Source organism: Sinohyriopsis cumingii, chromosome 6 (assembly GCF_028554795.1).
Source record: "Sinohyriopsis cumingii isolate HCF-2022 chromosome 6, ASM2855479v2, whole genome shotgun sequence".
NCBI lineage: Eukaryota > Metazoa > Mollusca > Bivalvia > Unionida > Unionidae > Sinohyriopsis > Sinohyriopsis cumingii.
Window position 1 is genome coordinate 6,438,821 of NC_142966.1, and position 18,643 is coordinate 6,457,463.

The 18,643-nt window shown below is 36.9% G+C and overlaps 1 protein-coding gene across 6 annotated transcripts in view; it reads right to left on the reverse strand.

Annotated features, from left to right (window-relative positions):
• Nucleotides 1-18,643, reverse strand: part of LOC149796317 (uncharacterized) — a 145,575-nt gene that overhangs the window by 86,676 nt on the left and 40,256 nt on the right. For 4 of the 6 annotated variants that reach the window (XM_089960970.1, XM_089960969.1, XM_089960965.1 and 1 more), the window contains one exon: nt 10,916-11,031. The exons of the other annotated variants lie outside the window; for them this stretch is intronic. The gene's annotated coding sequence lies outside the window, so the exon portion shown is untranslated. The remainder of the gene's footprint in view (nt 1-10,915; nt 11,032-18,643) is intronic. 6 annotated transcript variants of the gene reach the window in all.

Sequence of the window (18,643 nt, forward strand, 5' to 3'; positions counted from 1 at the left end):
TTGTACCAATTCCTAAACCACTTCCCTTCATAGGCCTTTAAAGTGGAGGGCCTTCTAGTTCTTTCCATGACTGAAGGGTTGAAATGCTTTACTGCCATGCATGAAGTAGAAGGCATTATGGACAAGGATGGAACACATATGTCCGAGGCTGTTTGACAAGATTTGGCCTGGCTGGGATCTTCCTGGATAGATCTATCACTAGACTGAGCAGATCATTGATCCAGGATGTGTCCCAGTGAAGAGGGGCAAACAGAATCATTTTGCACTTATGGACCCCTCAATTTCTGAATGACCTTTGGAACTGAGATTGCTGGGGGTAGGCAAAGGCCCACAGACCCTCCCAACTTAGAGAAAGAGCATCAATGGACCAAGTATCGGGATCTAGTACTTGTGAAACAAAGGTCGGCAGTTTGTGATTCCACCTAGAAGCAGAAAGATCTATCATCGGGCATGCCACTAACTGGAGGATCTGACTAAAGACTGCTGGATGGAGGGACCATATTGTATGGAGAATCTGCCAGGAATATGATCTGGATGCTATTATTGCATTGTGCGCACCAACAGCAAAATTCCCAGACCAAAAAGCAGAGTTTGGGTACTGCCCTGTTTGCAGAGATATATAATTACCACTGAGTTGTCTGACATGATGAGCACCACCTTGTTCTGAAGACCAAATTTTCAACACTGAAAAGATTTTACTGTAGCTTTTATCTCCAAGAGATTGACATGGAGACCAACGTCTTCCAGACTCCACTGGTTGCTGATGGTGTCGATATCCAGGAATGGATGGGCTCCCCAAACCGAGGATCTTGTCAGATCTGATGGTAAAGGTTTGAGTGGTATTTCTGCTGTGAACAAACTGTGGTTGTGCCATAGGTCAAGGAATGATATAATCTCGCTCATTAATTTGATCCTGTAATCAAGCAGTATTTAAAATAGGAGTCATAGTGATAACAAGGCAATCTGCAAAGGGCGCATGTATAGACAACCCCAGCAGAATAAGGTATGAGGCTGAGGTCAATAATCCAAGGAGTCACAGGAACTCCCTGCTGTTATCAATTCCTTGATGGAAATGGACTCCGAGAGATGGACAATTTGGAACACCCAAGGTTGGGGAATAATTACCAGGTTCAGGTGGTTGAGATATTCCATAACCATAATGATTAACTATTTAGATTGATAAAGGATAGTTTTCTCCCAATTGATCTGAAAACTCAGATGATGTAAATGGGAAATGAGATGGTCTTTTTCTTCAACTACAATACAACTTATCATAGTTTTTGAGAATGTCATCCAAATACATCACTATGGAAGTTGACGCTGTCGCACAGAACAGGGAGACGATGGAGTGGAGTAGTTTCAAAGGCCCAGTTTAAGTGAAAAACTGATAACAATTCCCTTGGTACAGGAACCATAGGAATGTCTGTATAGATGGATGGATGGACACATGCAAATATGCATCGGTCAGATCAAGACTGATCATAAATTCAGAGAGATGGAGAGGACAAGTGAACTGCCTATCACCATCTTGAATTTTGATGGAAGGATAAACTTTTTACAGTGACTGGGATCAGCGACTACCATAGTCTGAGTGCCACTGGACTTCTTGACCAGAAAAAATCTTGGAGTAAGATCCTGGAGATTGTGGATTTCAATAAGTGCTCTGATCCTGAGTTGCAAAAACGAAAGCTTTCCAGGTCTAATGGTACTTCCCCATCAGGAATGAAGAGGATGAAAGGGAAGGATGATGGCAAAATGAGATCTAAGTCACTCTCTGACACAATTGGAACACTCGCTCATCTTGCCAGAAGAGATGCATCCAATTTGTTGCTTGAAACACGACAGCAGTTGTGGGCAGTTGAACACAAGAGTTAATGGCAAGAGAGGCTTGTGGGTAGAGAAACACGGTTTTCTACTCTTATGAGATGGCTTTCTCCAGGACTTATCAGCAGACTGTCGACATTGATAGAGTTGGGATCGTGGCCATTTCTTGGATTAAGAAGCAAATGATTCTGCTTCTCATCATCTCCTATCATCTCATCTTCTATGGAGATTGAGAAATGATTTATAATGTGATTGCAATTCTTGGGATGCCTGTCTCTGTGCTTCCTCTATATTGCCACCAAAAGGTAGAGGTGATTTCAAGGAAGGGTTTCGCAAGGTCAGTGTGTGATGAGACTTGAGCTAGGTAAAGCATAAAGCATGCATCCCATTGCAAAGGTCCAAGAAAGCAGAAACCACCAAAGCATTTGCCACTGCATGGTGGGCCGCCCGGTTAACCACTTTGGATATTTTAGCTGTAGACTCTATTGCCAGCTTTGTACACCACCCAGAAAATTGCCAGCGATGCCAAATCCTACAATGAAGATGTGCCCACAATGTTGCAACTGAGCCACAAAGTGGCATGCATAACTCCTTTATCACTCTTATAAAAAGTAGGTGAAATCATACTGACCACTGCATATGTTTGTCTAAAGCTGGGAGATCTGTAGAAAAGGTTCTATACCAGAAATATATAAAGCTGGTATATGAGTCTCAGAAGAAAAAGAAAGATTTTGGAATCACCAGAATCACTGATCTTGGCAGAAAGTCTCTTGGCAATTTCCTTGATTTTTCCCAATTGAAGTAGAAGACGAAAGGAGGGACTAATTTTCTCAAAGACAATATCAACTATCAGAGTATAAGAAAGGGGAGTTAAAAATCTTAATTTCACAACATCAGTATTTCCTCTATAGCTGCTTTAAAACTATACTCAGTCCTCTCCATGGGGACACCATGGGGGACCTGATTGTGAACTATCACAAGGTGTATCCCCCACACTCATTGTGTAGGTCATCCTGGTAATGATCAAGATCAACATCCATATATTGCATACCCATACGTATGGATGAGGCGCGGCCTTTTCTAAGGCTGTCACAATACCATTCCAGATAGCCATATCTGTAGGCTGTAGATATCAGACTTATATAGACAGCTTGTCAAAACCAAATGCTGTCACTACTGGAGTCGGTCGTACTGCCAGTAGCATAGACAGCAGCTGTACCAATGAACTGGTAATGATAGAGTAATGGACAAATCTATCAACAAGAACCCCAGCATTTCAATATTCCATTGCTCTGCTTGATGAAGCATAATACGGTATATCATAGAAGCCATACTGTGTCCCTGAATGGTATGGATCACGAAGTGCAGCTAAAAAGTAAGGCTCATTCCATTCATTGATAAACCCTATGTGCCCTGACATACAGACCCAAAGGCAATGCTCAGAGACGAGTGTGACTTACACTCAATGGGACTTACACTCCATGGGACTTACACACCATGGGCTGCCTAGAATCAGGGGAAATTCTTTCCCCATCGTGTTGAAATTCTTGGCAAGAACAGAAGAAAATGGAAGGATGGGAAATGCTGGCCAGAACTAATAATAATAATAATAATAATGACCTTATTTAAAGAGGGTAACACAATTAGCTAAGAACTAATCTACCTTGAGGCCCTCATACAAAGAAATTTATTTATTTTAGCTGCATGATTCTGATTAGTGTGTAACAGCAAGTGTTTGGTTAAATATGACATGAATGAGTCATGGACATCTTTTTCAATCAATTTTGACAAGTTTGGTAGTGTTATGAGATTGGTCGGTAGTTATTAGTGTCATCCTTAGAACCAGATTTGTGAATAGGAGTTACTTTTGCAGTTTTCCATATTTTGGGGACAGATGAGGTTGCAATACTTAAATTGATTATGAATGTTATGCTATCTACAATAGCAGAGGCAGAAGATTTAATGATTAGTGGACAAATCTGATCAAGTCCTGTAGCTTTCTTGGTATCAAGTTCATTGAGACATTTTTTAACAAAGCTTTTTGATACTGGTGGATAGAGAAACATAACTCCTTAGAGATTTTGCTGCTGCAGAACTTTTTCAGTTCATTAAAGTTGTTTTCTATCACTGGTTCTTTTAACTTTGTGGTAATGTTGGTGAAAAAATGACTGAAAACATTTGTAATGTCAGTGTCATCAGTGACTATAGTGTCGTTTACCAGAAGTGAGTGAATTTTATTTGTCTGATCTTTGTGTTCCTCCAGTGAGTTCATTGAAGAACTTTCCAAATGGAGTTTGTGTTGCTCTATTTGCTTTCAAGCAATGATTGATAATAAGTTTTTTTAGCTTTTTTAATCATACTTGTTATTTTATTTCTCCATACTTTATATTGTGCATGGTTTCCCATAGCCCTGAATTGGTCTCATGTTTTCATAGCATCTAGGATTTCAGTAGTAAGCCAATTAGGTTGAATTTCAGTCTTTACTCGATGTATTTTCAGTGGCGCATGCCTAGAAACTACATCCATGAATAAGTCAGTCCATACCCTCAGAGCTTCATCTATGTCATCCAAATTTTGGATCATATTCCATGGAACTTTATAAAGGTCATCATTGTGGTTAGCATTTAATTTGGTTTCAGTGAGTCCTAAAACATGTATATTATTTTCCTTGGAAGACAACATTAACTTAATCTGGTATATTTTCCCACCATACCTTGTACATTTAAGTGACCTATGTTAAAACCTTTTGTATTTAGTTTGATATCAATTATATGTATGTCATCATGCAATGGGGTACTCACTGAGATTGTCTCCATACTACTTTTATCATTCTTACATCCTATTTCTATATTTAAATGTTCATATATATTAGCATCTTCAAAGTCACATACAGACCCTGAAAATCCGTTAACTTTTGCATTTACAATAGTGTTCATTGAATAGTTAGAGTCAATAGTCTCACTAGGTACATTTAGATTTGTTGTAAATGAAGCACTGACATTCTCCTCTTTGCCAGCTTCCTAATATGTATAATACATTGATGGGTAAAGTCTTTGTTTGTGTCCATATTTATGGCATCTGAAGCACTCAATCTGTTTGCCATGATGGCATACCTGTGTCATGTGCCCAGTTTCTCCACAGTAGAGACAGTACTTATAGGTTACTGCATTTGTATGGGAAAATATGAACGAGTTTTTCGAATGGAAATACTGTATGACCTTGGGAGTGCAGTATATCCATCTGACAAAAGGAGTTCATATTTTCCCATACAAATGCAGTTAACCTTTTTATTATATGCTAATTTTTTAATTCTACCTAATGCTTAATTATATTAATAAAATAAACATAACGAAACAAAGTAACTGAATTTAAGCCGCATTCCAAACTAAATACACAAGCGCATATTCATCATTACACAACAACAACATTATTGCTGTGCACATAACTCCAACCAGATAAATTTGAAATTAGTCGCACACGCGATATAAATTTCAAAAGAAAATGGCATGTCTAGTTAAAACTGAAATTTGGAGTCATACTGTGAATGCGCATTGCAACAACTTTTCCATCTGATCTGAAATGAATAGATTTTGGTATTTTTTCAATTCTACAAAATTTTGTGATTATGGACTGGATTTATATGTGACAATTCCACATGAAATACATGGGATTGAAGAAGCGAGGGAGAAGCATGTTGACATCTGCAAATGTGTTTCTGTTTATGTCACTGAATGTTTGAAATCATAATGTAGGAAAAGTATGAAGTCTTTCAATTGCAATTATCAAATAGACGCTATGGAATTTAACGCTTATTTCATTTTGAATGCAGTAAGGAGGATGTAATTGCACTCATCATCGAAATTACAGTACAATTTCGAAATGTGTAATCATGATTGGGAACCTATAATATGGCTCACGTAATTCGGATTTGCAAAACTAAGAAAGTACATTTTGAGGAAATTCTGGTTGGAAAACTGTAAGTATAATTTTTGGCCATTCTTATCACCAGCTAAAGAAGACAGTATATGACTTGTCACTTGTATGTTATTTGTAAGGACCCTTTCTTGCATCTGTTGTATACTGTAGCTAGCCTAAATCCAAAACGTTGTATCAATGTGGAATGTGCTAAAGCAGCTGGTATGTGGCAGTCCATGAAACATCTGTTTTAGTTCATTCAGAAACAAATTTAAATAACCACAGCATAAAATGCCTCTTACGCAAGTGTACATGATTTGTTTACACATCAAAAGTGTTGGCGTCTGCATCCATTGTTTGTTCACAATACGAAGTAGTTCCTTTATGCACGTGAATGCTATATATGCATTGGCACGCGAGTTCATTATCAGGTAATAGTGAACAATTCTGACAATGTCAGGGGAAAAAATGAGCATATAATTATCTTCATTATAATGCCTGAAAATGGAGGCATACATGTTAATATTTCTCAGTAGTTGAAAGGTTCGTTTTCTGCTTAAATGAATTTTGTCTCTGTGGTAGAGACTTAGGCTGACATCCTGGTTCTGAGGAAAGAAAGATGTGTACTGTGGAATGTACTGTAGGTTGAAGTCTTCACATAGGTCAATTATCAGATCATTGATTTCTTTCGCCTTGGTGACCACACGAGGAGGTAGTCCTGATATCATTGTTTTACATGTATTTGGGCTGCAATACCTAGCAGCATACAGTAAACTTTCAAAATCTGTTCTGATTTGATTTAGTGACCTTCCCTCACAGGCATCATTTCCACCTACTAAAATAATAAGTTGGTTGTATTTGGTTAGGTCACTGTTCATTATTCTGTCCATGATGTTGTCAATTTTTGCACCTCTTAGAGTCTGTACATCTGTTTTAAAAAGTCTCTTTGGTATTATACTTTTCAATATTGAGGAGCCAATTATTAGAGTACTATCTTTTCTGGCTTGTGATTTCAGGTGTTGGACTCTGAATTGTATTTCAGACACATATCTTTGAGGAAGGGGTGCTGAAATTGGTGTTTCAGTTGCGTGAACTACTCCAGCTGATGTTGACACATTTATCTGAGCACTGGGAAATGCAGTTGTTGGTGCAGGCAACAGACTTGTCTGAGCTGAGGGCCACGGTGTACACTTATTGCTGTTGCAGGTGTGACACATGACTGAGAGGGGGTTACTGTTGTTTGCAATGCAGGATTACTTTGGGTATCAGTTTTTATTTGCATGGTCATTTTACATTTTCTCTTAGCTGGTATTGGGCTTGTCTGTTTGTGAGCATCTGCTACTGTTGATATTTGTGAGTATGTCTGAATTGCTATTTCACATGAGATTACTTGCATGTAATTGCCTGACACTCATGAGGGGTGTTAATTTTATTGCCTGAGTCATTTAGTAACCTACCTAAAACAGAAAAGTAGATACAAGCAAAAAAAGCATCCGAGAGGACCAGAACAGCGGACAGGATTTGTGGGCATTAGGAAAAATTATCCAGAAGGCCCCAACGAATCACAATTTGAAACAATGGTGGACCCCCTGACCATTCTTGTCCTCCGGAATTTGTTATACCCTGTCCGCGGTCCTGGATAGGACTTAAAAAGCTGGATGACCCATTTCTGAAAGGAAAGGGGTGGATGGACGATTTTCCTATGTGACCAGAATTACAAATTGTACAAATCTACGTGTATTTAGATGACTCTTCAAGACTTTATGTTCCAGAAAACATGAGGACTTACAAATCTCTTTGCTGCATATAATTAATTTCATATTGAATGGATGCATACAGGTGAACACAGCATTATCATTGCCAACGTAATCAGATTCCAAGACAAATCCGAGAAGCCACATGAGTTACACATAGCTGATAGTACTGTAGCAACTGGCCGTTGCCAATGTATCGCAGGATGCATTAACTCAATATTTTTGCCCATATTTGTTCAAGTAGTTAGCAAACTAAGGAGAGAGAGAGAGAAAGAGACAGACAGAGAGAGAAAGTGAGAGAGTAAATTCCTTAGCCAATCCAATGTAACATAAGCAGTTCTGGGATTCATATTCAGTCCCATTTATTAACTAAATGGAAAATCTTTGAGGAACCTGCTTAATATGTGATGTGCCACCTTTGGTGTTCATTGTTTGCTGCTAATTAGACAAGTTAACTTGTTTATTTTCCGATTATTCATTACCATGCAGTCATAAGAGGGGTTGTTGTTGCTGTTGTTGTTCTAGGGTTTAATGCCATTTTTCAGCACAAGATAGCTATACATGGTGGCTAGTATAACTGGTGGAGGAAAAACCCTGGAAAACCCAGGGAAGAACCACTGACCCACGAGAAGCTACTGGCAGGCTTTCCCACGCTAGCCGATCCTTGGACTCGAACCCACGCAGACAAAGGTGAGATGGCAGTGATCCAGAACGGTGAGCACTTTAGAACACTTGGCCACTCGGGGCCCCAAGAGGGGAGGTAAGATAAGAGTCACGATGCAGTAACATAAAGCAATATATACTCATTTATTGTTAAAAAATACTTGATGAAAACGTACAGTTCAACTCTTATAGTTGTGGGCTGGCATATTATTGTTTACTACTATCTGCGGCAATATAAAATGACAAACGTTCTATTCATGTAAGAAATGTCGGTCACTCGAGTTTCCCTACAAATTCACATGACTGTACCGGATGCGGCTATGGAATAGGTTTGGTCAGCTAAAAATAGTATCTAAAAATGATCTATAGGAGCTGTTTCATGTTTGGTACTACATCTAATTACTGGTGTAATGTCAGCATATAACTGCCTTTAGCATGGGTATTCTCATCCTGTCTACACTTACAGATAATATGATCTAATATCATCTAACTAATTATCTGTCATTTCCTGCTGTACCATATATACACTTCATCATCATTCTTATATTCTGAAACAACAAAGAAATAATGCAAGAAATAATAAGTAATGACGTTAACAATGTGAGACACCTGCTATGCTAGGGCGTACTCAATACCTCAGTACTCTCAGATTCTGAATTTCCCTGTCATTCAATGACATTCTATGTTCTTTAAATTTTTCCTTAGTTCTGTCGACCATGCAGTATCTGACCAATTACCACACGTGCTGCATGCATTTGACAATGTACGCTTGGTACAGGCAATGCATGGAGCATATGAATCCATGCTGACTTTCAATTTTTGCACTTTGAACACTTTGTCACCATTGTTATGTGCTGAAACAACCAAGGAATAAAGAAAGAAAAATAATAATAATGATAATAATAATAATTAACTAAGTTAACCATCTCAAAGACAACCTCTATGCTAGGGGGATGTAAAATTAATAGTGTGTGCCAACAGGAACTACAAGCAAATTGGGAGGGGGGTGAAGTGTAGCTGTGAGAACCATGCAGTCAGATAACACAGAGACTAAGTCCACAAAGCTGAAGAAATTCACATAAATAAATTTAAAAAATAAAATATACCACCTGTAGAATAAAATGTAACAAGTTGAAAAAATGTAATCTTTAATGGATGGATAAGTATAAAACAAATTCCAACAGATTTTTAGGAGGCAAGTGAACCATGTATGACCAGTTCACAGCGAAAGCTTTACACTAGCGCCATCTGTAGGTAACAAAAGGAAAGTAATGGGCAATAGTCATTGCCTTTTGTCTTTATTTATAAACAGAAATACTAATTTTTGTCTTTGGGGGAGTTGGATTCTGGGAGTTACAAAGTAGGGCTTATATTCCTAACATTAATGTAATCGGGGAACATACTGAAAGGAGAATCTAATTTTTTCAAGACAAGTATGCATTAATGTTTACTTATCAATCAACAAATACAGCCATGAATTCATCTAGGGATGATACCGGTAACTGCATTTTAAGATGGGCAGAACTGAGGTATATTCAAACAATAATGCATCTCTGTTGCCAAACATTTCCTTTTTTTCATATAAAGAATTCTACATAAATTCTATCAATAATGTGTATGGAATTCTAATTTAAACTTTTTGTGAACAGTCAGTTAACGGCCCTGAAATTATTTCCTTATACAACTATTACACATAATATTTCCTTATGCATGGACAATGAACAGGCTACAAAGAGCTTTGGATCAATAAAATAGACTATATTTCACATGTACATGTGGAAGAATCAAAACATTATCATTTTTACTGCCCTAGGTAAACAAAAGCCCAGCAATGAAAAGGGTCCTCTGTAGTAATTACAGGATAGTGATTCAAATTCTTTAGTTTTTATTAAATTTAATGCACTGATTTTTGTAATCTTCATGAACATTTTACACCTCAATGTTTCTGTACACTCTTTTCAATTCCATATAAGTTTTTTATATAATCACTGTACTAATCCAGATCAGGTACATATAAACCCTGATGTTATACTGCATTAACAATACATATTAAAAGGCATACTGTGTTAGCTGTTTCTGTATGATTACACAGAGTTAATGATCTCTGTTTTCAAACATGAACCAGTCAATGTTTTTGTAAACAAGGGACAAACACTGAAAACGGGGTGTAAATATAAAATATTCATTCTTGCTACATTACAAAAGTGACTTTCACATAACAAAATACAGTATCATTAAACAAGAAATATCCCTAGAAATAAAGGTGCATGTTCTTGCTGTGATTATACGATTTCCCTATGAGGTAAATATCCTGCCCTAATTCCATTTAAACTGACATAAGCATACATTAACCAAATTTTTGGATGGAAAGATGCAGGTTTATACATAAATCTGAAACCTGGCTAGATAGTGATCCCATTCAAGAGGGCTCTCAAAACTCACCTATTTTGACTGCAAGAACAAACTTAAAGACCTAATAATGTTTCATACCTTAAATATTCTCAGCATGTTTTTTTTGTTTTCTCATTTCATGGTGTTTGTTTTTGTAATCATATCATTATATGTTTTTTATCTTATAGGTGTTGTCTAATGTTGTAAAGCGCTTAGAGCTTCTAAAGATTAGGTGCTATCCAAAGTCCTCATTATTATTATTATTATTATTATTATATGAGAAATGATCACTTTGTAAACATGCTGGATGTAAACTGTAAGCAACAGTTCATTTTTCTGTTATTTCATTATATTTATCAATGATTTACCTCTTAATTTCTTCCCCTGACTTCTGTATAGATGATACTGCACTTTCTGAGATGGGTAAAACCAAGACTGTACTCAGAAATAATTTACAAGATGCTATTAACAGACGTAAGGAATGCTGCAAGGAAAACAGTATGACCATAAATACAGAAGAAGAAAAAAGCCCTGCCAGTTAAAACAAAAGAAAAATGAGCAAGGCTAGATAGCAACAAACTCCTCCTATTTGACAATGTGAACCTTAATATGACTGGTAATCATTGCCGTCATCATAAAGTTATTGGTGTATTTGCAGATAACAATCTTATTTGGTCTATTCACATTAAACATGTTTCCAAAAAGGGTAATTCTTATCTTTGGCTACTGAAGAAAAAAAATATATACATTCCATTTTAGTATAGTGCCATCTTTTATAACAGTTATTCAGCCATATCTGGACTAATATAATATAATTTGACTAATGCCTCAAATTCAAACATAACAAAACTTTTAAAATACATTTAACATTAGATCAAAGTATAGACAATTTCCAGGATGCAATGAATATAAAAAATTTAACAATACATGAAAGAATATTTATTAAAATGGCCAAATTTATGTATATAGCATCCAGAAAAGCCATTTTTATCTACCTAAAGCAATATCTTTCACCAATTAGATCCTGATGGTACTCCGAATTTAAGGTCAGTTAGAAGTAAAAAATGCATTTTACCAAGGCCAAGGAAGTAATTTATTTTAAATAATGTTTTTAATATACTGCTCCACTGGTATGAACAACATTCCCTGTGATATAAGGCAGGCTTCTAGCATTTCTTCTTTTCATAATCGGTGTCTCAAGTGGAAGAAATCGTAAGACAATAAAACAGTTCTAGTAATATAAATACCACCTACTTTTCTGTGCTTGTGAATTGTTTTCACGGTTTCATTTTTCAATACAGGATGAAATTGTATATTTTATACGTTTATGTGTTCCCAGATGACTGTGCATATGTTCCAGGCTTCATACTTTGAGTTTTAGAATAACTTAATTACTTAGTGTCAAGCAAAGTTATCACATCATGTTGTATATACTTTATATAGTGTACATAACAGCTGGAAGGCTTCTAGCTAGATTAGCTCCGTAACTAAATGAGTTACATTCCCTACATAAAGTCTTTATTATTATTAATATTATTATTATTATTATTATCATTATTATCATTATTATCATTATTATTTTTAAGGACTAACAAGACCTCATAATAAGTCTTCTGGCAGAAACCCAATGCTGATATGACTTTCTGTTTGGAGGAGCAACAATAACAAGACAATAAAGCTGAATACCATATTCAACAACAGACTGGTGTGTGTGTATGTATGTGATTTGGATTTTTAACGTAGCTTTAACAATTTTTCAGTCATATCGCTACGATGTCTGCAGTGTGACAGTTTATAGTGATATCTAGCACTGGGGCATCATGCCGCAGACATGTAGCATGATGTCCCACCCAGTCACATTATCCTGACACCAGGCCGACCAGTCCTAATACTAACCTCTTAATGCTGAGCGCCAAGCGAGGCAGCTGAACACCAGACTGGCACCATTTCTATTTAGTACATCATAAGAAAGTGAAATCTGGATCTGACCGGTAATCTAGGGAAAAGGAGCTTGTGACTTTTAACATAGCTTTAGCAATTTTAGTCATATCACTATGATGTTTGCAACTCTGCAGTTTATAGTGATGTCTAGCACTGAGGCATCATGCCACAGACATGTAGCATGATGTCCCACCCAGTCACATTATCCTGACACCAGGCTGGCCAGTCTGAACACTAACTTCTTAATGCTGAGTGTCAAACAAGGCGGTTGTTAGTACCATTTTTATTAGTCTTTGGTATGACTCAGCCATGGTTCAAACCAATGACCTCCCACATCTGAGGCAGACACTATAACCACTTAGGAAACTGAATATCAAGAGGGTAGAGATAAAAATGATGGGAATCCTGCCTATTTTTGGCAGAATGGTGTTGCACTTTCCCAATTACATGTTTGCACTAAGCTGCACAACACAGTGATTAATAGTGGCCTTAGATTAGCAAAAATGAAAGAAGCAGGAAATAAAAGTCACATCTGGTCCAAAGAAGGTCTACACACCAAGATGACAACACACACTCAGTGACCAAACTGACCAAAATGCAAAACTTAACTGGAATCCTGAGAAGCAAGAAATTTAGATGAATCTGACCTTTTTTTAGTGATTAGGGCTTCTACCTAGGCTAACAAGTTCATCATGACCTAACCGCTCTGGTAACCTAGTGGTTAGAGCATCAGCCTCGAATGCAGGAGGTCGTGGGTTCAATCCCTGGCCGAGTCATACAAAAGACTTACAAAAATGGTACTAACAGCTGCCTCGCTTGGCACTCAGCATTATCAGGTTAGTGTTAGGACTGGTCGGCCTGGTGTCAGAATAATGTGACTGGGTGGGACATCATGCCACATGTCTGTGGCATGATGCCCCAGTGCTAGACATCATTATAAACTGCCACACTACAGACATCATAGCAATATGACTGAATTTATTTTTAAAGCTATGTTAAAAATCCAAATCACACAGACACACATGCTCATCATGACCTAACCAATATTACAAATGAAAAACAAAGTCAGGTAAATGTAAAAGTGCACCACATGAATCTGCCTGTCATAAACTGCTGTTGTACACAAGATGTATTCACACACCGACTACTAAACAGACTGCTGTTGTACACAAGATGTATTCACACACCGACTACTAAACAGACTGCTGTTGTACACAAGATGTATTCACACACCGACTACTAAACAGACTGCTGTAGTACACAAGATGTATTCACACACTGACTACTAAAAAGACTGCTGTTGTACACAAGATGTATTCACACACCGACTACTAAACAGACTGCTGTAGCACACAAGATGTATTCACACACCGACTACTAAGCAGACTGCTGTTGTACACAAGATGTATTCACACACCGACTACTAAACAGATTGCTGTTGTACACAAGATGTATTCACACAACAACTACTAAACAGACTGCTGTAGTACACAAGATGTATTCACATACCAACTACTGAACAGACTGCTTTAATTGGGAAATGGACCAAATTAATGAAGTATAAACAAAGAAAGGTTATCTTCAGCTTAATGTGCTTTTGCTCTTAAAAAAATTGGAAATCACCCCACCCCATGAGACACTGATACAAGACAAAAATAACGCAAGCTATAGCTATTTTCCCAATCTAAAGAAAGTGGGATAAAATGCTACATAAAAAAAAAAAACATCAAGGTTAATTTAGCTTTGGAATAATGTACTTTGATTGCAAACTGATGCCAAACCAATCACTATGTCTAGTTTCTGCCAATCTGGGCTTGACAAAAATTCAAAATGGAATCGTTTAGGGTACATATCATGAATTGTACATTTCAGAATATGCAACTATATGAATTCTTGGTTGCATATGATGAAGTGTACACAGGTGAAAATTCATATATGTAAATAGGTCCATGGAGTTATTTTGGGAGCATGTGACATATTGTACCCAGGTGCGAATTTATGACATGTAACTATGTAAACAGAGTCTTTTTGATAAATTTTACCCAAAAATGCCAATTCATAAAATATAACTAGAAAATGGAGTCTTTTTGAGTGCACATGATATTGTAATCAAATTCAAATGCAGAATATACTATTATAAGTAGTAAATGGAGTATATTTGGGTGCATGTCAGAGGTGGGGATGTGTGATCTCCAACACTCCTTTATGGTGTTTGGTTATCAATATTTCGGAGATGCTTGACCACTGAATTATTGCCCAAATTGGGTAAACAATAAAATAAAATATGCAATTAATGGATGCAATAACAGAGATCTGAGCAGAGATATAGAATAGAACAGCACGAGCCCCCAAACGTAAAATATTACAATTTAATCAGTAATATGAACAAAATGAAATTGAAAAGTGCATTTTAATGGTTCACTTTCTCTTAGAAATTGGGTTACAAAATATATACAAAAATTCAATTAGCCATTCTGTTAAACAGATAAAATAAATTTCATCATATAACTGAGTTAATGATCAAACTCAAATCGCTGGCATGTCAGCATGACCTTGTTGCGTCTTCTCTTTTCCAAATCACTGTTAGTGATAGGCTGGCATCGCTGTATTTCTTATCATTCTCTCTCTCTCTCCTCTAGCCTCTTCAGGTCCTCATCTGCCTTGGTTGGAGACTGCTATTTTCCACTGTGCAGTTCAGGTACAGAGACATTTTTTCATTGTGCTTTACTCAGACCTGCCATTAAAACACAGATGAATCTCCATGTCCTCAACTTTCCAGCACATGTCCCTTGGATAATCTAACAAGACATACTTATTATTTCCAAGAGTTACAATTCTGGCTCTCCTCATAACTTGGACTAATTTCACCAGGGAAATTTCTTAAAACCTTGAATTCAGCCTCAAAACACAAACCCTTGTTTAGCTTAGCCAATAAGGATTACTTTCTCTAACAGCCAAAACATTTTAACACTCCCTTCAACATCAGAATAATCCTCTCTAGTCTGCCTTTATTATTAACTATTCAGTTAAATATCACTTTATGACACCTGTTTCAAATAGCCCAAGATTTCCTAAACTTTTTGCTCAGGTTTGTTATTTTCTGCTATTAACCTTACATTTAACATTGCCATCTGCCAGAAAATAAGTGAAAGGATTCTAATTAAAATTCATTTCATGCCCCAAATAGAGTATATTCCATCCCTCAGTCAGCAATTTATTGTGTGTCTAGCCAATACATCAAACCTAATGTTTACATGTCACAATGACCAAATTATGTACAAAATTTTGCACCATTATAGTATATATGATAAATTGTACCAAAAAAATGCCAATTCACAGGAAAACTCATTTATTCACACATGAATTTAATAAACGCATGTACACATGCAACTGCAAGACAACTCATTTATTCACATGTGTATTCAATAAATGAATGTACACATGCATTCAATAAACGCATGTACACATGCAATTGCAAATACAGCAATACATTTTCCAAATACACTATCTCAATTGAGTTGTGAGTGTAAAGACTGAGATTGGGGTGGGTATTAAGATGAGATTGGGACCTCCTTTTCTCTTTCTAGTCACAATGTTACACTAGCAGTTACCCAGTACCCATGCAGTATGGAGGGTGGGGTGAGATTGGAGCCTCTTTTTCTGCTCCTAGTCAATGTCATACTTCCAGTCATCCAGTATCCAGGCAGGTGGAGAGGGGATTTGGGCATCCCTTTTCTCCTAGCCACAGTTCCAGTTACCCAGGGAGTGGGGGAAGAAATTTGAGCCTTCTTTTTCTCCTAAACACACTGTCATACTTCCAGATATCTAGGTAGCTATGCAAATTATCAGACTGTAGACAGCACAGGATTAAGACAGGAGGAAGCAAACATGATTGTGACAACACTGAGTATTCTGATCACGTTATCAACCCACATACTTCTCTTCTATAATTTCCTGTTTACATTAATTTGAAGAAAATTTGTTCTTAGGCAAACATACATGTCCACACGACTCAAAGTTTAAAGAAATAAGACATTAATAAAGGAAATTTACTGCTGGATGGCATGTACTGAAGACAGTACCATCCTGTCACTAGTACAGTAAAACACATTTTTGAATGGCCACTATGATAAAACCAACTTAAGACCTGACTAGCTCCTTCATGCACATAATTACTATATAGTGCTATGACCTGTCAGGAGACCACCTATCTATAGGTACCATACTTTTTTAAATAAGGACTGGACTTTCAGGAAAGGTTCTAATTCAAAGCAAAAATACCCACTATTCACATTGTTGTCGGAAATATGTCAGCACTCAGGGCTTAAAACCTACTTTAAACATGGATTCTGAACCATGAATTGTCTTAGTCACATAGTATTGGATTAGTATACACCCCAAATGTAACTTACTAATCAATCACTTGGTACTGGACCTGGGACTAGTATTGACCCCAAATGTAGCTTACTAATCAATCACTTGGTACTGGACCTGGGACTAGTATTGACCCCAAATGTAGCTTACTAATCAATCACTTGGTACTGGACCTGGGATTAGTATATACCCCAACTGTATCTTACTAATCAATCACTTTGTTCTGGACCTGGGACTAGAATATACCCCAACTGTAACTTCCTTGTCAAACAAGGACTAGAATATATCCCAACTGTAACTTCCTTGTCAAACAAGGACTAGAATATATCCCAACTGTAACTTCCTTGTCAAACAAGGACTAGAATATATCCCAACTGTAACTTCCTTGTCAAACAAGGACTAGAATATATCCCAACTGTAACTTCCTTGTCAAACAAGGACTAGAATATATCCCAACTGTAACTTCCTTGTCAAACAAGGACTAGAATATACCCCAACTGTAACTTCCTTGTCAAACAAGGACTAGAATATATCCCAACTGTAACTTCCTTGTCAAACAAGGACTAGAATATATCCCAACTGTAACTTCCTTGTCAAACAAGGACTAGAATATATCCCAACTGTAACTTCCTTGTCAAACAAGGACTAGAATATATCCCAACTGTAACTTCCTTGTCAAACAAGGACTAGAATATACCCCAACTGTAACTTCCTTGTCAAACAAGGACTAGAATATATCCCAACTGTAACTTAATTTTCAATCACTCAGTTCTGGACAAGGATATACCCTGACTGTAACTTACTTACTAACCACTTAGTTCTGGACCTGGGACAAGGATATACCTCAACTGTAACTTCCTTGTCAATCACTTAGTTCTGTACTAAGATATACCCTAACCGTAACTTCCCTGTCAATCATGGACCTGGATGTACCCTGACTGTAACTTCCTTGCCAATCACTTAGTTCTGGACTAGGATATATCCTGACTCTAACTTCCTTGTCAGTCATTTAGTGCTGGGCTAGAATATACTTACTTGTCGATCATTTAGTTCTGGACCTGAGACTAGGATATACCCCAACTGCAGTTTACATTTCAATTATTAAGTTCTAGATCAATTCAGGTTGTGAACAATCATAAATGCAAGTAAGTAATGAAATTCTGGTCTATACTGGAATTATTAAGCTTCTTTACAAAATCTACATGAATCCATCTTACACAAACATGGGACCCCAAAAACTACAAAGACAGCAAGATAAATGAGGAATGAAGATATGACAGAAGTGGATATGAGTTTCAAGATAACAACATGGACAATGGTGACAAAATTAGTAAGCAAATACATTTTGAGGGTCACAATTAGAATCTGCCCTATCTTCAAAGATTGCACATATGATAATGCAACCTGAGAACCTTGAGTGTTCCCAAGTTTCTAGCCTGGTGAGACTGATGATGGTGATAATTATAATGAGAAATCTGCCATGATATTATAATTTGAAAAAGGCATGTTGTATTGTTCAAGTCTGATTTGGCACTTTACAAATTTCATAAATTATGGTATAGACTTTTGGTTTTAATATGGAAAACTGTGCAGTCTTTATTTACAAATCTATATATTTTATAACTGAAAATAAAATAAAAATATCTTAATTTGTTTTGATGTACTCTTGTGAAACTTGGTCAATGTAAAAGTAGCAAAGGGAGATTATTCTGCAACATAGGAAACACAAGATGAACTTTGGAGATGGACGTGCCACACAGATTTATCTGATGTCGGATTCA